Source organism: Carettochelys insculpta, chromosome 2 (assembly GCF_033958435.1).
Source record: "Carettochelys insculpta isolate YL-2023 chromosome 2, ASM3395843v1, whole genome shotgun sequence".
NCBI classification, from domain to species: Eukaryota; Metazoa; Chordata; order Testudines; family Carettochelyidae; genus Carettochelys; species Carettochelys insculpta.
In genome coordinates this window covers 206,088,293-206,110,605 of record NC_134138.1, presented here as the reverse complement: position 1 = coordinate 206,110,605, position 22,313 = coordinate 206,088,293, and positions in this window count along the sequence as shown.

The following is a 22,313-nucleotide window of genomic DNA, read 5'->3' as shown; positions in this document are numbered from 1 at the left end:
CCGTGAAGGGCTCCAGATCCAGGAGGTGCTTCGGGAGGCATTCAGCTGAGGGGACTACTAATCCCTGCACCTCTCCCCACAGGCACCCCCTACACACACACCCATGTGCAAACCCCACAGCCCCCGACCCCCACCCTCCCCACATCATGCTGAATGCTACCATATATTTAACCCTGAAACATTACCAACATGAAAAATGTAAATAGTAAATAGTGAATAATAAAAGTAACATCCAAAACCTGATAGGGACTGAACTATATACATGGGGGTAAGGAGGCAGGGGCAACTACACCTGGCTGGGGACAGGGGCAGGAATGTTGGGGGACCCTAATCAAGGGATGGGGTGGAAGGCTGCAGGCCCCAGTGCACCTCCCACCCAGGGTACGTGGCCCCTGCGGGGCACTGATAGGGCTGGAAGCACCGGCAGGTAGGGCTGGTCAGGCTCCTGCCCAGTCTCAGTGGAGGGGCCAGAGGGGGTGGGTTGTGGTTCGGATGACCCTCCACAGGGCCCACTGTGGCCACAAGCCATGCTGCGAGGTCCCTCAGTGCAGCATCGGGCAGGGCCGGGGGCAACAAGGTGGCCAGGGCCTCAGGGTCATGGGCTGGGGGCACAGGAGTAGCTGAGGGGCCGGGAGGGTCAGTGAGGGGGAATGCAGGGGAGCAGCAGGGAGGGGCTCAGGGGGCACTATGGGGGGACAGCAGGGGAGGCCTCAGAGGGACCTCCGGGGGGACCATGGGGGGCATCTGTGGGGGCTGGGGGCTGGCCTGCTAGGGCCCCGCACATAGTGCGGAGCATCCCCACCACCTCCCCACAGGTGCCCCACCTCCACTGGAGCTTGGCCTCATTGAGGGCCAGCCGTCTTTCAGCGAGAGCATTCTGCCAGCGGAGGGCCGCCATGTAGGCTGTGACCTCTTGCTCGCAGCTGCTGCATCTGGTCTGGCGCACTGGTGGCTGCCATGCAGCGGGGGCTGGTGCATGCCCAGCTGGTGGGCTGCTGGGTCCTCTGGCCTGGATGGGGCTGGCGGGCCCTGGGCACTTCATCCGGCTGCCCCATTCCTCGGATGGTATTGCTGTTAAGAGAGAGAAGGTGGGGGTAGAGGGGGAAGTCAGTACCACATCTGGGACCTGGGTGGCATGGCCCCGGTCTCCCCAGCTGGTTAGCCCCTCCACGGACCCATGGGACGGGCATGTGCCGGGGAGGCTGCCGTGTGGGCTTGCGTGCACTCACCATGGTGGTCACTGGGGCATGATGCCGGAGCTGGGGTGCTATCCATGGTGGCCCACACGAGCAACGGGCTTGTGGGCTGGGGTGGGGCTCAGTCGTGGGGGTTCCAGATGCAGCTCTGCTGCCTGGAGGGGGCCTCAGCACACTCAGGGGGCGCTCCATGGGAGAGGGACCCGGGTGCTGCTTGCAGGCATAGGTGTGCCCTGAGCCCTGGCTGGGGACGGGCTTTAGGGCTTCGGGGCCCAGGGCTGGGGCCCAAGTGTCCCCCTCTCCCCACTGTGCTTTTCCACTGTGTGCACTTACCTGAGGTGGCCTCTTATATATCAGGTGACGCCCGACTGGAAGGGACCTGGCTGCTGGCGGTGGAGGGGACCGCAATGATGAGGGACCCATCTGAGGACTTCCCATCAGATGAGACGTCCATGGTGGCGGGTCCCTCATCCCCATCCTCCAGTGTAGCAGGGGGCTGAGTTGCAACTGTCTCCACGGTGACGCAGGGTGGAGAGGCGTCATCTGCGGCCAGGAGGTCCCACAGCTCCTGGTAGAAGGGGCAGCTGGCAAGGGCGCGGCTGGATCTGCAGGCGTTATCCCGGGCCCACATGTACCCCTGCCGCAGCTCCTTCACTTTGCACCTCACTTGTTCTGGTGTCTGGGAGGGGTATCCACAGGCAGCCAGGCCCCGGGCTAGGCGGGCGAAGGCTGGGGCGTTCCTGAGGTGCCCACTGGTGTCCTGGAGGACATCCTCATCGCACCAGGAAGTCCTGGAACTCTGGTTCAGTCCAGGAGGGGGCCCTTCATTGTGGAGCCTGGTGAGGGTCCTGGCTGCCCTGGGCCGGGTTCCTGGGGCTCCCCTGAGTGGTGCGGGGTACTGGGCGGCTACCCATCCCTGCAGGTTGGGACTCGCTGGGCACTGCGGGGCCTCAGGGCAGTGTGGCAGGCAGCTGTGCATGTGCTGCCTACCTCACACTCTCAGCTTCCTGCCACGGGGTCTCTGGGTCCTTCCAGCTTTAAAGGCTGCAAGAACCTGGGGACCATAGAGGCTCGCTGGGGGTGTCTAGAGCAGCCCTGCTCTCCAGCAGGCAGCCGCCATGGAGTACTGCTTCTTTCAGAAGAAGCAGTCTGGGAACATCTACATATGTCTTTTTCCAGAAGAATCTTCCAGAAGAAGGTCCTCTTCCTGATTCTGGAATGGAATACAGAATCCGGAAGAGGGGGCACTTTCTTCCGGAAGAAATCCGAAAGAGCGTATTGAATGTGTAGATGCTCCGCAGATCTTCTGGAAGAAGGCACCGTTCTTCCGAAAGATCTTGCCTGTGTAGAAACGGCCCCTGTGTGCAAAGAGAAACTGTCTTCTCCAGGGATGTCAACCTGCCACTTTCCCTAGCATTCGATCTAATGTAGAAATAATCCTATTTGAATAAGGAGTAAGGGGTTAATCTGACATGAAATGGAAGACAGGTGCAAGTTAACAATTAAAAAAGACCATGACCCAGCTTCAGTGAAACCATGTTCTTATCTCAGTGTTGCTTGGATACTAAAGCTTAATAGTTTATCTAATGAAGATCACGCAATGAAATGAAAATATAATTCCTCCCTTTATTCTTCTTTTTCTATCTCCCTAGCTGTGCATTAATGCATGTGTGTGGAGTCTATAAACAGCTGTAGTAATTTCTCTTTGCCTCTGTTTTAATTAATTGATGCCTGCTGATTTCCTGTGTGGGGTAATGCACTGTAAATACCAGCAGCTGGACACAGGGCCACATTTTCTGTTGCTTGGAATTCCAACTGCAGGGTTCTAGGTGCGGTTCCTGAGATGGCATTTGTAGAATGGTGCATAATAAGGCTTTAACTGAACTGAGGCATTATGGTATAAGCCAGTGGTTCACAAACTCTTCAGCATCATGCCCCCTTTTTGATTTTTGAGAAACCCTCACACCCCCACACCTCTTCTTTACCATCGTCCAACCCCTCTTTTAACAAAAAGTTCAATTCACACTCCCACACATCAAAATGGAAAAAACAAATCATGTTCTGTGGTATGAAATTTGAAATGTTTTACAGCAGTGGTCTCCCATCTTTTTACATTCAAGATCACCTGTTAAATGTCAGGGTTAGTCCCAAGACCCCACCTCTTTCTTGAGGCCACACCCTCTCCATTCCCCTCTTCTCCATCATTTGCTGTCCCCAGCCCTTACTCAGTCTTACTGGGCTGAGACAGAAGGTACGTGCTCTGAGGTGGGTGTGAGGGATTTGGGTGTGGGTAGGGGTGAAAGATGCAAGTTCTGGGAGGGAATTTGGGTGCAGGGAGAGGTGGAGAAGGGGTTGCTGGCTCAGGGAGGCGCCTCCAGGATGGAGAGTGTTGCGGTCAGGTGGAGTGTTGGGGTGCTGAGCAAACCACAGGCTTGTGGATGTGAGGGTGCAGGAGTTCAGGTTGGGAGTCTGATGGGCTCAGGACACAGATGTGCAGTGTGTGGATTGTGCGGTACTGTTGTGACAGAAGACTGGGGATGTGAGAGGCTCAGGACAGGGGGTTCTGCTGTATGATAGGCTCAGGATAGAGGTGTGTGGGGATGTAGGAGTACCATGATGCTATCTGCTATGGCAGATGGGGCCTTGGCCCCATGTGGGGACTCATTGGCCAGGCTTCATTTTTAAATAAAATATGTCCAACACAAATGTTTCAGCATTGTCTTTATTAAGGGGAGGGGCGGGGAGCCTGTTTTGGGTCAGGGGTCACTGACCCACAGAAAAATAAGTCAGAGACCAAACAAGTGAGATGCAAAAAGAAATGAAAACTAAAAAATAACCCTCCAGGCCCTGTCCCTCAGCCCCACTGAGGTGGCCCCAGCTGAGACGCCTCCCTCCCCTGACACCCCAACCCCATGGGGAGAGGGTAGGTAGAACTGAGGTTCAAGGCCTCAGGCCAGATTAATTCTTCTGGGGTTGCAGGGTTAGTGGAATTTGTGGGCCCCTCCACACTCTGAGATGGGACCATAGTGAAGAATCCAGTGAGTGGCACAGGGCTGCCAGTGAGTGGGCACCAGCTCCAACTGCTCAGGCAGTACATAGCTGCTGTGGGAAGCAAGGAGCAGTTGATGTGGACCCAGGGCTCCTGCTGCCCCCACCCTCCCAAGCAGGAAGGCAGCAGGCCCGGGGAAATTGCTGGCAGGGCAACAGACCCAGCTTCTTGGAAAATGTGCCAGCTGTTTGCGGAGGGGAAGCAACACACACACATCCTGAGACACCGGCTCCGGCATGCAGTGGCAGGATTCCACCACCAGCCTGCAGGACACTGGGGCTACCTCCATTTGTGCAGGAGGTAATGCCAGAACTGGCTCTTTCTTGAGGTGGGGAGGATTGATGGGGGAGTGCAGCTGGGTTGCCTTGTGCCCCCCTGGAATTTCTTCACACACCCCCGGCGGGGCAAGCCCCCTGTTTGGGAACCTATGGTATAAGCCAAAAGAGAGAACTTTGCATGCCAGTGTAGTGACAAAACACCACTGTGAGCGCACCAAGGGCCTACATTGCTAGTTTAATCTGACCCAGTCCCTGTCCCTCCTGGCAAAAGAGGTGCAGAGTGAGTATTGAAAGAATCTGCATGTTTCCACCACAGAACAGCAGCACTATGAGGGTCAGATGTCAAAGCTGCAACCTGGGCCAGAACCACCTAGAGGAGGGGTAGCTAATATGTGGACAATGAGCCAGAATCTAGCCCACGGAGCCTTTTCATCAAGCCCACAGAGCCAGCAGTGGCATCATTTTGAAAGCTGGCTGGGCAGCTCTAAGCTGCATGTGGCTCTTTAAGGAGCCATTTGCAGCTCCCAGCAGCCACTCACTCCTCTGGGTTCCTGCCCTGCACACTGAAAAGTAGAACTCAATTTAATTGGTTTAACAGCTGGCAGGAGGGATCCGACTGTTAAAATAATTAAACTGAGTCCCATTATTTCAGTGCAGCAGTGCAGAGAGCACTGCAGGTGGGGGAAGGCAATAGAAGGACTCGGGGGAGCCATAGAGCCATGCTGAGGAGGAGACAGCAGCCCAGCAAAGGTACAGGAGGGGGCAGCAGCATACGGAGCTCCTGTGTAAGGTAAGTTAATCCTGGGTTTGGGGCTGCAAGGGGTTAAGTCTGGGGGAGAGGGGAGGTGGTTTGGGGCTGCAAGGGGGTTAAGCCTGGGGGCAGGGGTGGTTGGAACTGAGAGGGGTTTTAAGCTTGGGACTCAGTTTGGGCTGTGAGGGGTTAAGCCTGCGGGTGAGGATTTGTGCTTAGAGCTGACAGGGTTAAGGCGGGGATGGGATAGGCAGTTTGGGGCTGAGAGGGGTTTAAGATGGGGGTGGGGAGGTGGGGTTGCAGCTATTTTGTGTTCCACCCCAGGAACATGCCAATGAAAAAAGGTTGCCACCCCTGACCTAGAGTCTGGCCTGGCACCTCTCACTGAACTGGTTTAGTTGTAATTTTCAAGAGTGGCATTTTTTGCATTGTAGGTTCTGGCTTGGACGATGTGGAGAAGGTAGGCCAGGAAGGGGCAGTTTGGGAAGAGAAAGAGAAGAATATATTAAAGCCCTAATAATATTCAAAATGGCTATGGAGCAAGCCTTAGAAGGTACAATCTCGGGTGGTGTTGGTATTGTGAGAAGAGTTATGGACCAAAGCCATTTTGCCCACCAGATTGGAAAAACAGTCTGAACAAAACCAGAGAGATAGCCGTGTGAGTTTGTATTCTAACAAAACAAATCTGCAGTCATGTAGAACTTTAAATACTAAAAAAATATACTACATGACTGCTGGTTTGTTTAGTCTGAACAAAGTGGCTGGAAAAAATCAATTAGTGATGAAAACCCAGAGAGGTGGAAAACTTGGCCAATCAGAACAGAGGGGGAAATAAAAGACAACGGAGTGGTACAGAGGTACAGAATCCTCTGCAAGTTGGCACCACGGGCAACCATTCTGCTCACTCACTCCTAGACTCAGCCCTGTTTATGGACAGCCCTTTGAGGCGGTGATATTTGTGGTAGTTGGTCTCCCTTGCTGGCATGAGGGAACTCTTTCTGGGCCATCTCAGGTCCTATTAGCAGACAGACTAACTCCAGCAGCAGGGTTAATGCCCTTGAATATAAGTAAGGTGGGCACAACTCAGAAAGTCAGGGCTGTTTAGAAGAAAGAAGCCACAGATACCAGCCAGCTACTGCATTTTCTGCTGATGAGGATTGCAGTTTTATGTTTCGTCATTTCAAGGAAGAATATATGGTTGAGAAAGGAAAGCAGCTGCTGTATACATGAGACCCACAAGGGAGGGGGCACTCTGTAGTAAGACACTCATCAGTTGTTTTTGTAATCTTTATTTATATATACACTAATTCATAATTACTGCTATAGCTATGCATAAATGCAATTTACAGTTAATTAATGTACCAAATCATTATATTTGTTAACTGGGAATCCATCGGAAAATGTTACTGAATTTCTTTCAGACTTGTGCTCTGTAATTTTAACAATTAACTTCCAAGCGTCCCCAGTCAGAAGCAGACTCTGCTACGGAAGGGGAAACCAGCTATTCAAGATCACAGGTGTCTGGCTCCCATCAGACTCCTACAAAATAGAATAATAGCCCCTTTCTCTTGTAATTTTAAAACTGTATTCTGGAGCTGTTCTTGTGATGCTTTATAATAGGTGCCAAAACTGAAGGCTGATACAAATGTGAGCCAGATAATAAAGCAATTTCTAAACCGCAGCAGCACTCAGATATGCCTTTTGTTACCTTCACCAGATATTATAAAGTTGCATTAACAAGCCTCACCCCATGTCCCAAGTTCTTTTTCTTTTTAAAAACCACCTTTAAATAGAATTTGGAAGTCCTTAAGGGGCATCCTTATCTGCCATCATAGGAAAGCTCCAAATACTCTGAACAATACAGAGCTACCAGCTTAAAACGCTAGTCTAAAGCTGCAAACAATGAAAATACATTCAGTGGACTTCTTGACCTGTTAATCTTCTAGCTGGAAAACCATTCTGAACATAAATGAACATCAATTGTTATTGCTCTGAGGGTGTGTTATGCTTGAGAAGGCAATAGTCATAGGATCTAAAGGGTCAGGTAAACTAGCGCGGGTTCCTTCTGTGTTTATTTTAAAGTTAAAACTTGTGCTTGAAAACATTTCGGAGGCAGTAGAATTGGAAAAGACACACGGAAGGGCTTTGATGGCTTATGAACTGTTAAAAATCTTTCAGCCTTCACTTTAACCTCAGGACTGCCTATCCAGCCTCCATGCCACAAAGAGTACTACACAAGCAAACAGAGGCTTGCGCCAGCTTAGCTCCCAGTAAATATACACTAAATAACTGAAGAAGCTAAATTGAAAGCAGATGGAAAACAATAATAAGACACACCTATTGTTTTAAAGAGAAAATCTTTAGTCATTTGGATCATAATAGGCGAAATAACTTGCCAGTATTGGGAAGAGGGTGAATAATTAGTGCTGCATATAATTGCCATAATTATTAAAACTGTATCCTAATGCATATGATTGTATACAGGTGCAGAGGCAACTTTAACTCTGACAGGTCCTAACTTTTCATTGGCTGATTTTGCAACTTGAACATCTTTCATGTAATTTGGGAGCTGTAATTTAATATCTATGTGGAATGAACACACACGCAAAGGTAACTCAGGTTTTCAGTTTTTCTAAGCAGAATGCGAAATGCACATGCGCACTGTCTAGAGAAGGAGTTATGCTTTTATTTTCCCAGAAAAAGGAAGGCACCCTCAGCAGATTTCCCCTGCATCACTTTGATACTGTGTTTGCTTTCATCTTTAACTTACTTCTGGGTTTGAGTCTTCCAGTACGCATCCATTGCTGTGTTCCCTTCCCTTGCTTTTTTGGAGCCTATAGTGCCAACTCAGGGGATAAAAATCTTGAGTCAGATCACACCTACCCCAGCACCCAGATCATCAGAATAATTAGATTCTAAAAAAGATATTGGTTTCTTGATTTTTGGACTCCCATGGCCCATCCACAGGGTGAGTATGAGTAATAATGTCACTCTCCCACAAATCCTGGAGCACGTGATTTGCCCCCTACTGAAGGGCACTCACCTCTGAGGTTCCATCCCTACCCAGCAATTGTCCCCCATCAATTCTGTCCCCACCCTCTCCCTTTGTTCAGCCTCCCTCAGTTCAGTCCCTCATCTCCCCACCATCATAACCCCTTTAGGTCAGCCCCCATCCCATCAACCCTCACTGCCCTCACAGGATTCAACCCACCTACTCAGAACCTTCCATCAATACAATCATACCACCCCATCAGCCCATACCCTTCTCACTTCAGATCCCCTGCAGCCCCAAGCCATCTGTCAGCCCTCCCAGCCTCTCTTCTGATCCTCATAGGCTTCTTCACCATCCCCACACCTGGAAAGCTGCCTGCAGAGGGTTCTCTCTCCCACTTCTGAGAGTGGTAGGGGAGCAGCCATGCAGGTCTGGAGAAAAACTGTCCTGAGATTTGCAAATTCTATCACAAGATCATGATCGAGGGTGAGCTTTACTTAGCAATCATGTCTCTTGCAATAAATTTGTGAGGTTTGTCATGTCTGCAATGATGATCTTGACTCTCTGTGTGCAATTGCTAAGGATGATTTCCCAACTGGAAAGGGAGCAGTGGAAGACATAAGTGTAAACAATTTAAGAAAGCAAATAGAAAACGCATGGGGAGGTGGGCTGTAACTAAAGTACTTCTTTCAATTCTAGTCCCTATCTGAACTTGTTAAAAAATGAACCCTCTTTTACTTCATGGTGGTGGTGATGTGGCAGCTCAGCATAAATAGGGTACCTGACTACTGTACAATATGCTTAGCTGCAAAGATTTTTTACATTTAAAATGAATTGAGTAGAATTGGAATGAGTAGTAGCTTACCCCCAATAGTATTTCTGCATATAATAAGTTAGAAGATGTTCTGGTGTTCTGTATCAGAAGGGGAGCCATGTTAGTCTGTCTCCAAAAAACAGCAAGAAGTCCTGTGGCACCTTATAGACTTACAGATTTTTTGGAGCATAAGTTTTCGTGGGCAAAGACCCACTTTATCAAATGCATCTCAGGTGTTCTATCCTCCCAGCTTTCTGTTAAAAAATTAGCTCAAGACTGGCTCAGCATGGGCCTGCCAATTCTTCCTAAGAAAACCTATAAGCTGGGCCTACACGTGAGCGCTCTTTTGTCAGGGCAAAAATCAAAGTTCGGCGGTCGAAATAGCGGCTGTCGAAAGGGAGCACCCGCTGCCATTTTTCAGATCGGCACTTCGATCCGCTCTTTTGAAGTGCCGTCAAGGTATTTCGAAAGAGAGTGTCCATGAGGCTCCAAGCCCTCTTTTGAAAGAAGGGAGGCAGGGTCCCATGGCTGACAAGCCCTGACGGGCCACAGCCAGCTGCCCCCTTTAAAGGGCCCCTCACTCTGCCCTCCTCTCCGCCCTCCCCTCTGCATGAGCCGAGTGCTGCCCAGCCTTTCCCAGCCCGGCAGAGCCCACCTGTGCCCACGATGGAGGCCCAGCGACAGCTCCTGCAGGAGGATGCCCTCATTATGGACGCCCTGCTGGCAGTGCTGTGCACCCTCGCTGCAGCTGCACCTGATCTCATTGGGTGGCTGGGCGGCCTCCCTGGGTGCCCCGATGCCTCTGGACCCACCCCAGCAGCACCAACTGGTGGGAGTGCATGATGCTAGGGGAGTGGGGCGAGGAAAGGTGGCTGCTGAACTTCCGCATGTCAAGGCAGACCTTCAATGAGATCTGCCACTGGCTCGCCCCTGCACTCTGGCACCACGACACCTGCATGCGGCCAGCCCTCACCCTGGAGAAACAGGTCGTGATCTCCATCTGGAAGCTGGCCACCCCGGACTCCTACCACTCAGTGGGGCAGCAGTTCGGGGTGGGCAAGGCCACCGTAGGGTCTGTACTGATGGAGGTAAGGTGGGGCCGGGTAGGTGCGGGGGCTGGGGCAAGGGGAACCCTCAGCTGCAGGGGGCCGGATGGGGCAGGGGCTGGATGGGAGGGGGGCAGGGGGCTGGACGGGGCAGGAGCTGGATGAGAGGAAGGACAGAATGGGCCCAAGGTGGGGGGAGATGGCTGACACACCCGCACTAGAGCACGTGTCCCCCTTCCTGCCCCCCGCAGGTTGTCAGAGCCATCAATGCGATGCTGCTCCATAGGGTCATCTGCCTGGGGGATCTGGGCAACACCATCACCGCCTTCCAGGACCTGGGCTTTCTGAACTGCATCAGTGCTTTGGATGGCACACACATCCCCATCCGCGCCCCGCCACACAGCGCTGGCCAGTACATCACCAGAAGGGCTACCATTTGGTGGTGCTCCAGGCCCTGGTGGACACGAGGGGACGGTTCACTATGTGGGCTGGGCTGGCCGCACCCACGATGCCCAGGTCTTCTGGAACTTCGGCCTCTGCTGGAGCATGGGGCCGGCACCTTCATCCCCCAGCAGGAGATCCCAGTAGTGGAGGATGTCACCATGCCGCTCTGCATGGTGGCAGATGCAGTGTACCCCCTGCAGCCCTGGCTCATGAGGCCGTACATGGCACAACTCGACCCCATCCTGGAGGCATTCCATCAGCGCCTCAACCACGCCCACAACGTGGTGGAGTGGGCCTTCGGGCGCCTAAAGGGGCAGTGGAGGTGCCTCCTCATGCAGCTGGAGGTTGGGGTCCTCAGTGTGCCCCAGGTGGTGGGCACCTGTTGCATCCTCCACAATGTCATGGAGGGAAAGGGGGATGCCTATGTCCTGGGGTGGGGGGGCCCTCCAGCCAGCACTGGCTATGAGCAGCTGGGCACCGTCCCGAGCTGCCAAGCCCACCGGGACAGCCACCACATCCAGGAGGCCCTCAGGCAGGCCTTTGCCGATGGCCACCTCTGACCCACATGCACACCCACATCTTTCGCACATCCGTCACCTACTATCCCTGCCACCCCCACCAGCACCACACCCGCACATCCACCACCCACCATGCCCCTGAGGAGCACAGCAAGGAGTGGTGAACAATAAAAGAAACATTTATCTGTACCATTTTCATTATTAACTATGTACAAGGGGGGACCTAACTTGGAGGGGGGGCGTGAGGCACTCATTCCAGGGCAGGGGTGTCAGGGCATGAGCCCTGTTGGCCCCTGGAGTGCCTGCCTCCCCTGGTGCGGGGTCCCTGGTGGGGAGGAGAGGGTGCAGGTAGCACCGGCAGATATTGCTGGTGAGTGGGCCTGGTCAGGGTGGAGGGTGTGGGCTCAGTGGAAGCAGAGGGGGCAGGCTCAGTGGGAGTTGGGGGGGGCAGGATCAGTTGGGGTGGAGGGGCAGGCTCAGCGGGGGGAGCAGCTGGGGGGGCCAGGAGGCAGGCAGGAGTGGCCGTATGCTCCTGAAGGGTGCAGCCAGTGTCCACCACGGTGGTCAGCAGCTTCTTCCAGGCTGCCCTCCTCCACTCCATGTTGGCCTGGGTGAGCCGCAGGTGTTGCTTGGCCACCTCAGCCTGGCGCTGGCTGTCTTGGTCCTCCTCGGCCTGTGGGTGGGCCCTCTGGCCACTGCCCCGATGGCGTGCTGCCTGGGGTGGTGTCCGGGCACCTCCGTGGTTTGCATTGGGGCTCTCGGGGACGAGGGATGGTGCAGGGCTGTCCTGGCCCATGGCTGGTGCAGCTGTGTGGAGAGGAGGAGAGCATGTCAGTAATGTGCCCTGGATGGAGGGAACCAGGCTGTGGCCCACCCGCCCAAGCCCACCCTATGGGGCCCCCGCCCTCCCAAAAGACACTGAGCCCACAGGGGGCACTGACCCGCCCCCCCCTCCACAGGCTGGGTCTCCCAGCCTGGGGGTGCATCCAGGGGTCTCTCCTGCAGGTGGCCCTTCCTGGCCTGTGGTGTGCAGGCCCCAGGCACTTTCTGGCAGTGACCAGCCACCACCCCGTGCGGTTTGTGGCATCGTCCACTGAGGGCGGGTGCTGCACCCCATGGACGGGGGGCGTGGCCTGTGTGCGGCCCGGGACCACCGGTCCTGTGTGTGGGCAACTAACCATTTCATTGTCCCCACCCTCTGCAGCAGGTGTGCGCCCCTCCCTGTACATACTGGAGAGTCCCTCCGTAACATCTGAGGATGTCCAGCTCCCGGCTGCCTGGCTGGAGGAGCAGGAGGGGAAGACGATGGTGAAGTTCCCCTCCTCACTCGACCAGTCCGTGGTCCTCTCGCCCTCCTGGGTCCCCGGTCCGGGCTGCTCCTTCTCCGGCTGCAGCTCCTCTCTGGAGGTGTCCAGGAATGCTGGGGGTGGGGAGATCTTCTGGGGCCCCGGGATGCCCTGGAGCTCCCGGTAGAAGGGGCACATGGCTGGAGCTGCCCTGGAGCATCCGGCCTGATCCCTGGCCCAGACATAGCCCTGCCGCAGCTCCTTGACCTTGGAGCGTACCTGCCCTGTGGTGCGCTCCAGGTGGCCCCTGGTGTGGAGGCCCTGCACCAGGTGGCCAAAGGCAGTGGCATTGCACCGCTTGACCCCCATCTGGTGCAGGACCTCCTCATCCTTCCACAGGTTGAGGAGGTCCTGCAACTCCCACTCTGTCCAGGAGGGGGCCCATTTTTTTTATCCCCCTGCGAGCCCTGGGAGCCCTGTGGGGGCTCAGAGTGGGGCCGTGGGGCTTGCGGGGGGGCTGGCTGCTGGCCATGCTGTGGCGCTGGAGTGTGGGGCTGGAGCACATGGGGAGGCTGCTCCTAGCACGCTCTTGGCTTCCTGCCACGGGTTTCCTGCATGTGTGTGCCTTTAAGGCAGCCAAATGCAGGGACCATAGAGCCCCGCTGCTGCCAGCTGGAGTGGCCCCACGCTCCAGCTGACCAGTGCCATGGTGGACCCGTATTTCGAAAGAGCGGACTGTGGAGTGTCTACACATGTGCTCTTTCGATTTAGTATTTCGAAAGGGAGCGGCCTTCCTGATACGGGATCGGGGTTTGGATTTCGAAGTCTGTGCCCCGTTCTTTCGATTTTCTTTCAAAAGACGGGTTTACACGTGTGGACGCTCCTCCCGCTCTTTCAAAAAAGGGCCACTTATTTCGATTTTTTTGTGAATGTGTAGACACAGCTATAGAGTCTATAAACTTGCAATGGGATGATAAAGAGTTGTACTTTAATGTGGGATTCCATGTAACTTCATCAATTCCTGGAATTTTGATGAAGTAAATGATGGCCCACATTATCACTGTCAATCTGCTCTGTATACCGTTCTTTCAAAAAAAAAAAGTCAAGAATGCCACATGACTGTTGAATATTCAACCTCTAAATCCATGTTTAGGTACCTACATATGTATCCTGACTTTCAAAATTAAGTGCCTGCAGCTCCCATCAAAGCATCAGTTTTCTGTGTGACATGACTAACTGGCCCAGATTCCCTGGGGCTCCCAGCAATACTCGTTCTGCATCTCTTTGCCAGATTGCAGGAGCTGTTGCTATCCCAAAGGGCAGTTTATAAACTGAAAAGAGTCTGTTACGTGCATTCAGTGTGGGCAGTGCGCAAGATTCAGCACTTGTCTCCATCTGTTAACGAACATAAGCTAAATCCAGTTTTGTGAGTGACTGCCCACCTCCTGTTTAGCAATATAACTTGAGAATGCTGAAGGGCCTTTCTGTGTTGTATTTTAATTTGAAATGACAACAAGCCCTTACAATCCTGATGTAGTTCAGACTGATCAGCTCTACTCTGCAGGCTGAATTAAATGCAGTTGCATTTATTATTCCATGCATATTGTATACATCCTACTTTCTGGTGATTTGAACACAGACCCCCTAGCAATGAGAGTGTTCTGATTTTGAGACTCGTTTGACCAAAGATTTTAAAATTAAGTCACTCAGTACTACACTGGGCTACATTGGCATTCATTGGTCGCTCTCACTCTGAATGTGGTTTGTTTTATTCATCTTTTATTTGCAGTCTTCATTGACTGAGAAACATCCAGAAGTTGGGCAGAAGTAAGATATTTGCACACAACTCTCTGTGGCTTATTGTCTCAGACCTTTCACTAATGGAACCCTCAAGACATCTTCCAAATTTGCTCTAGATTCATCCTACTGGATTTAATGTTTTCAGGTCTGCCATATTTATGGGCTCTGTGAGCTGCTGAGCCCATATGTAGTACCAGGAGGCAAGTACCTTTATAAAATAACTTAAATTTTGTTTTTCATTTTGGCTTCACTGGTGCTGTGGATTGAGTGTAGCAGTTGATAAGCTTTTCTTCCAATAGACTGGTATGCTATTAGCACAAAAAATGCTTTAGTCTTTCAGTATATGATTCACAGGATTCCCCTGCATCTGACGAAGTAGGTCTTTGCCCACGAAAGCTTATGCTCATACATTTCTGTAGGCTATAAGGTACCACAGGACCCCTTGTTGCTTTTGCAGATCCAGACTAACACGGCGACCCCTCTGATACTTAAGGATTCTTCTTGTGTCCAGTACAATTTGCCATTCTGTCCAGGCCTGGGATGATCTGTAGTCTTGAATAAAATAAAACATAGCTTCAAAAAAATTCCTCATTACCACTGGTTACTTCAGTAATTGGTAGGGAAGCGTACAGGGAGGCTGAACTCCTGTCTTCATTACCAACTGTAGCATTGTTAGATTTTATTGGGAGTGAAACCACCTATAGTCTAATCTTCCTTCTTACAGGGATTCTTTCTGAGCTTTTACAAGCTATTGAAGACCAGTTGAGAATGGCTCTCTCATTTTGTGCACCACAACTTTTCGTTGCCCAAATAGAGCAGGGGAAGGCAGCGGCAGAGCTGAGCACCCCTCACCTGGGAGCTCTGGGCATGCAACATGTTTGACAGTTAAGCTTTAGATGTCTATTGTAAGTGGGCACCCGAAATGAAGGCACCCAGAACTGAAATTTGAGCTTAATATTTGTGCCGTGTTTTTTCCCCATATTTAAAAAGTGGATAATAAGGCTGGCTTACCTCTCGGCTGTGTTGCAAGGAGTACTTAGCTGATATTTTTAACATGCATGGAGGGAAAAAATGAATGATGTGGGTACTAGGAATGACAGTATTACATTCCACCTGTTTTGAAGATATTTTAACATTCATAGACATGCCACTGTCGTAGGGTGTAACACAGTAGCTGGCCCCATTCAGTGAAACTGGGCTCAGCTGTCCTATTCCAGTCCAGGGGCATAGCTCAATCATAGCATAAGGATAGAGAAGAAAGCACAAAAAAGTATGAGAACTAAAGAATTTATAACAGTGACATTTCTGGATATTGACAAAGCTTGTGGTGTGATATGGAGAGAGGGCTGGTGTTTTAAAGTGGCTGCCCTGGGTATAAAAGGAAAAACGTGTGGTTGAATAAGAGATTTCTTAAGTAAAAGCACTATGCAGGTCAGAACAGGGGATGCCTGTTTCACTATATATCTACCATACATTTGAGAGAGTTTGTGAGTGCATCTGTATGCCTGTTCCCCAGCTAGGGACATGCACTGCTCCCCCAGCTGCACCCACTGCAGTGGCCTTGGGCAGGTGCTTTCCCACTTGGCCCCAAGCTGCTGTGGTGAGACAGGGCTGGGGTAGTACTCTTTCCCCGGGGCAGCCTGCATATGGAGCCCCACATCTCCAGCTCCAATGATTTACATGAAGAAAAACAATAGGATTTGTGTTAAGGACCCAATCAAATCTACATTTACAGATAGCACTGGACAGGAGACAGTCCTATCTCACTCAGCTTCATGATGATCTTCCAAGAGACAGGAACGCAGGATTAGGCATCACTTTATTTGCTGGTGACTGCCACAAGGGGCAAAACCAGAAATCCACAAATAGCTACCACAAGCATAAATGAAGGCCCAAAGAAGGGTGCAGAATGGGGAAACATCGGGAACTTCAAATTTTCAATTGATAATACTAAAGGAATGATATTCAGATAAGGAAAACTTCAAAGGTTATACATAGTACCTATATGGATGGCAAATAAATATAAGGTTCACATTTTAGGTGTGCTATTTGTAGCAAGTTCACTTGGAAGGATTACATTGAAAATGCAAGAGATAACTGTGAAGACTGAATCAACCTGCTGAACAGGATTTCTGGAACCGCCTGGGTGTGGATAAGAAAGCAGACATAATGCTAGACAAAATGCTAATAAGGCTACTTATTCAGTCTGGATGTCAGGCTTTCAAACTGGCATCAAAAACAAATTTTGAGAAAGCTTGGTTCAGTACAAGCTCAGGTGTTGTGAATTACTTGTGGTGCCTTCATCGCAATGCTGTTGCCTACTACAGGTAGCTGGGGGATGAAATGCCTGTTACTTTAAGAAGGAAGCTTTTAGACTTAACTTTTGAAGCTAAGTTACTGGAAACAGTGAAAAAGGAAACCCTAAGCTAGTATCTGGTGAATATGAGGAAGTGCCTTTCATAGGCAAGCTTAAAGCACAGACAAAAAGAGTCTTACTGCGAAAGAAGGACCTAAAAGCTTAAAATCTTTAGCTTTCAGAAAGTGCATTGGATTTGGAAAATATATATAAAATATACTTTCTGAGGCAGATACAGATTTGTACAATAAAATTAAAGCTGAAGAGTGATTTCTGCTCAGTGAGATGCTACTGCCCAATGTAACCAACAACTCCAAAGATGGAAGAACAGGAAGAATGGGAACATCATTTTGTGTTCCTTTGTTCAGAGTCAAGAAAGCTGTAAAGCTATCAAATGGTGCCAGCTTTGGCAGCCTTACTGGTAGGGCTAATGCTGGCTTTAAACTGAGACACGGATGTGTGCTCTGCTGCTGTAGTCATTCTGTCTGATGCCTTATCAGGACAACTAGTGATCAGAAATGATGTATTTAGTGAAATGGCGCTGTGAACAACTGAACTAATGTAGCTGGGTGTAATCACAGTAATAGAATGGACCCCAGGGCGTGTAGGGGTAATAAGCTTGTGGACAAAGTGGCAAAAAGCACTGTCAAAGCACAAGCAAGTTGATTTAGAGAAGCGGAGTTTAAAAATCCAGTTAAAATGAGTTGAAAAGAATGGCAGGAAATATGGGCAAAAGAAACAAAACGGAAAAGATTTTATATGTGCCCCAAGAGGCAAAACTGCTGATATAATCCAAAGCCCAGAGAGAAAGAATGATGTGGCTTCAGCATTTCGACTGGCCATTATGGCTGAAAGAGTACATTGTTTTAATAAACGAGCATAGTGGTAAATTATGGGGGATGTGCAAGGTCCAGGAAACTATTGATCATCTTCTCTGGGTGTGCAAAGAGTGTGCCATCGAAAGGGAGTATTTATAGGACACACGTAGCAGCCTTCAAGTATCAAAACTTTTGCTGCAACACCTAGTGAAGGCATCAGGAGAATGGGGGCTTCTATAAAGGAAGCATTTTTGCAGTGTGGTAAGAATACTGGGAAGAGGGAGACTTGAATTACATATGATGTCAGTGACTGGTTGTCAGAGGCAGCAAGTGAGCCCACTTCACCAGAAGGCACAAGAACAGTCTGAGTTAGTGAGCAATTGGGCAGGAAACAGGCGCTGTCAGAGACAGAAGGTGTTTCCTAGTAGAAGGTTAAAGGTGAGGAGTGGAAAGAGGAATTTGCTGGCTGATAATCCTGAGCCAAGGCTGAAGGTGGCAGCAGTAGGAGTGATTGGGTTGTTTTAAGCCTGACAGCCAGAATGAAGGACCAAAGAGGGCTGGGGGAAGGGGGAGAAGAGGAGTGACGAACTCACTGATGCTTGCTTGTGGAGGAGCTGGAGCCCAAGGAACACTGAGAAGATAAGAGGGGTTGGAGTTGCTCCCAGGAGAGAGGTGCTGTGAATGCCTGCTGGAAAAAGTGCTATCACACCCCACTAGGGAGGGTGGGGTTGCTACCCTGGCAGACAGAAAAAAGAGGACAGGTAAGGTGCCCAGTAGTGACCGAAGAAGATACTACAACCTCCCTAGGTAATTTATTCCAGCGTCTAACCACCATGACAGTTAGGAAGTTTTTCCTAATGTCTAATCCAAACCTCCCTTGCTGCAGTGTAAGCCCATTGCTCCTTGTCCTATCCTCAGAGGCCAAGGGGAACAATTTTAATCCCTCCACCTTGTAACCCTCTTTAAGGTACTTGAAAACTGCTATCTTGTCCCCTGTAAGTCTTGACTTTTCTAAACTAAACAAGCCCAGTTCTTTCAGCCTTTCCTCATAGCTCGTGTTCTCTAAACTTTGAATCATTCTTCTTGCTCTTCTCTGGACCTTCTCCAATTTGTCCACATCTTTCTTGAAATGTGGTGCCTGAAACGGGACACAATACTAATTAGTGCAAAGTAAAGTGGAAGAATGACCTCTCGTGTCTTGCTCCCAACACTCCTGTTAATGTATCTCAGAATCATATTTGCTTTTTTTTGCAACAGCATCACACTGTTGACTCATATTTAGCTTGTGATCCACTATGACCCCTAAATCCCTCTCCACAGTAGTCCTTCCTAGACAGTTGTTTCCCATTCTGTATGTAAGAAGCTGACTGTTCCTTCCTAAATGGAGTACTTTGCACTTGTCCTTATTAAACTTCATCCTGTTTACCTCAGACCATTTCTCCTGTTTGCCCAGATCATTTTGAATTGTGACCCTGTCCTTCAAAGCAGTTGCAAACCCTCCCAGCTTGGTATCATCTGCAAACTTAATAAGCATATTCTCTATGCTAATAATCTAACTAATTGATGAATATATTGAATAGAACTGGTCCCAAAACAGATCCCTGCGGAACAGCTCTTGTTATGCCCTTCCAGCATGACTGCGAACCACTAATAACTACTCTATGAGAACGTTCATCCAGCCAGTTATGCACCCATCTTAAAGTGACCCCATCTAAGTTGTGTTTGCTTAGTTTGTTGATAAAAAGATTGTGCAAGACCCTGTCAAATGCCTTACTAAAGTCTAGGTATACCACATCCACCACTTCTGCCTTATCCACAAGACTTGTTATCTTGTCTAAACAAGCTATCAGATTGGTCTGACGTGATATGTTCTTTACAAATCCACTCTGGCTGTTACCTATCGCCTTATTTTTTTCCAGATATTTGCAGATGAATTCCTTAATTATTTGCTCCATTATCTTTCCCAGCACAGAAGTTAAACTGACTGGTCTGTATTTTCGTGGGTTGGTTTTTTTCACCTTTTTACAGATGGGCACTATATTTGCCCTTTTCCAGTCTGATGGAATCTCTCCTGACTTCCAGGAGTTTTGAAAGATGATAGCTAAAGGCTCAGAAACCTCCTCTATCAGCTCCTTAGGTATTCGAGGCTGGATTTCATCAGGCCCTGTTGACTTGCAGACATCTAATTTTTCTAAGTACTTTTTAACTCGTTCTTTTTTCGTTTTTTAATTTTTACTTTTTAACTTGTTTCTTTATTTTACCCTCTAAGCCTACCAAAGAGTTACGCACTGCAGGCCCTTAACTATATAACATAATTATATAGTTCTGAAAATGTACCAGGCATTTCACAAAACAGCACATAACTTATAGTGATGAACCATAATTTAAGGCACAAGTACGAGAAAGTATAAATAAAATTGTGCTTTTAAACCTATTGCCGTGTTTCCTGACTAGTGTTCGATTTCTCAACCTTAATCTTGCATTAATGACAGTTTTTATAATATTTTTAAGCTATCAGCATCAGACCTTTATTCTATTTTAGATAGAATTTTAAAGTGCAAGTTTGTTTGGGAAAGCTCCAGGAGAACCAGCTTTGCAAACTCTTCTCTTTCCCCACAGAACAATCTGACTAGCGGAACCAGATTCCTCTGATTTTTTCCTCAGTGTTCCTCAATCCTGATCTTAAAGCATCGCCTCCCGGGGCAATAGGGTAAGTCAGTCTCCATGAGCAGCGAGTCAGTTGTTGAGACTGTGAAGGGTGGTCATTTTAGTCTGTAGCTTCACAAATAACAAGCAGTCCTGTAGCACCTTACAGACTAGCAAGTTTATTTATTAGGAATGCGTTTTCCTGGGTAAGATTTCCTCAGATTTGGAGTACACAAATAGAATCCATTCACTTTGTTATCAAGTTCTGTATAAATTATACAGTAAGGCTATGTCAACACATAAACTATTCTGGAAGAGATTTTCTGGAATAACTTATTTTGAAATAGGACTTCTACACAGAAAGGCTGTTTCTACACAGGCCACTTTCTTTGAAAGTGGCATGGTAATACACGGCCCGAAATATGCTAATGAGGCATGAATGCAAATTCCCCGCACCTCATTAGCATAACGTCAAGTGATTTGGAGTCCGGAAGACCGTTGGGCAGCCCTGCCACTCTTTATTGACAAAGCAGATCGCTCTTTCGATTTGATTTGCAGTCTGACCACAAGCTGTCGACAGAAGTTTTGTCTGATAGTAACTTCTGTCGACAGATTTAGCAACATATTAGTATACAAAGGGAAGATGTCTCCTCTGTCAGCTGAGCTTACACACTGAAGCACAAGGATGTTCCCTAGATATTATATTTTAATAGTATGCATTAGACTGGCATATTAATAAAGCACTGCATGGTCTAAGGTTCTCATTTCTGAGGCCTGGTTTATATTAGACCTTAAAGTTCATCATAGTCCAGCTATGGCAATGGAGTAGCTGGAATTGATTTATCTATGATTGACTTACCTGGCTGTACTCACTGGCTATGTCTACGCTAGCCAAAAACTTTGAAATGGCCATGCAAATGGCCATTTTGAAGTTTACTAATGAAGCACTGAAATACATATTCAGCGCCTCATTAGCATGCGGGCGGCCGCGGCGCTTCGAAATTGATGCGGCTCGCCGCTGTGCAGCTCGTCTAAATGGGGCTCCTTTTCGAAAGGACCCTGGCCACTTCGAAGTCCCCTTATTCCCATCTGCTCATAGGAATAAGGGGATTTCAAAGTTGCCAGGGTCCTTTCGAAAAGGAGCCCCGTCTGGACGAGCCGCACGGCAGCGAGCCGTGTCAATTTCGAAGTGCTGCAGTAGCCCGCATGCTAATGAGGCGCTGAATATGTATTTCAGCGCTTCATTAGTAAACTTCGAAATGGCCATTTGCATGGCCATTTCGAAGTTTTTGGCTAGTGTAGACGCAGCAACTGTGGAAGGTCAATGGAAGAAACTCTGCTGTTGACTTCCTTTACTCATCATGACATTGAGGTGTACAGAGATCGACTGTCTACTCCTGGTAGTTCCCACTAGGCACGCAAAATTGAACCCCCAGAAGATTGTCCCTGACCAGGTTGATCTACCAGATATTGTAGATGAACCCTAACGCTTGCTCTAGTTGTCTCCAGGATTTTTTTGTTGTAGTTGTTGTTGCTGTTGTTGTTACTGTTGTTGCAGAAAGTTGTTTGACTTTCTGTTGGAAAAAAACTGGAAACCCAAAAAAACCCATTTTTTTTCTGCAAAAAATAAATTTCTGAATAAATGAAAAAAAATAAAAATAATTTCTGAATAAATAAAATTCAAAGCAATTCCAAAAGCCAAAAAATTTTAAACCTAACGCTGCCAAAATCAGTTTTTTCAATCCAAAAACAGAAAATGATTCAGTTTTCAAACAAAAACATTTGGGATATTTTTGTTTGTTTGTTTTGTTGTTTTTTGAAGGAGTGGGCTTTGAACCATACACAATGAAAATTTTGGTGGAAAGCAGATGCTTCCTATGAGATTTCACATTCCACCAAACGTGCACTTTTATTGCAAGAAAGCCGCACCAACAGAGCCAGGACAATTCCCTTGCCCCCACTGTGAACGCCCATGCCATCCAAAGCTTGGACTCCTCAGCCACATGCGAGTCCGCAACCGATGAGCCTGTGCAAGCTCAAGACGACATCGTCGGACACGACGGACTACCTACTAGTGCTGATGGCAATTTTCAACCAGCATTATTCACCAGGAAAAGTCAGATACAAATTTTTCTTCATAGCTAAATCCTCATGACTTTTTATTTGTGACCCACAGGGCCAGAGTGAGGTTAGCATGTCTTGGTATAGAAAATACAGTACGTATGGAAGCTGCACTGCATCAAGGACATATTTCTTGACTGTATGTGGTTTCCCAATATTAGTGGTATTGCTGTCGGCAAGAAGCTAACTACACTTGCC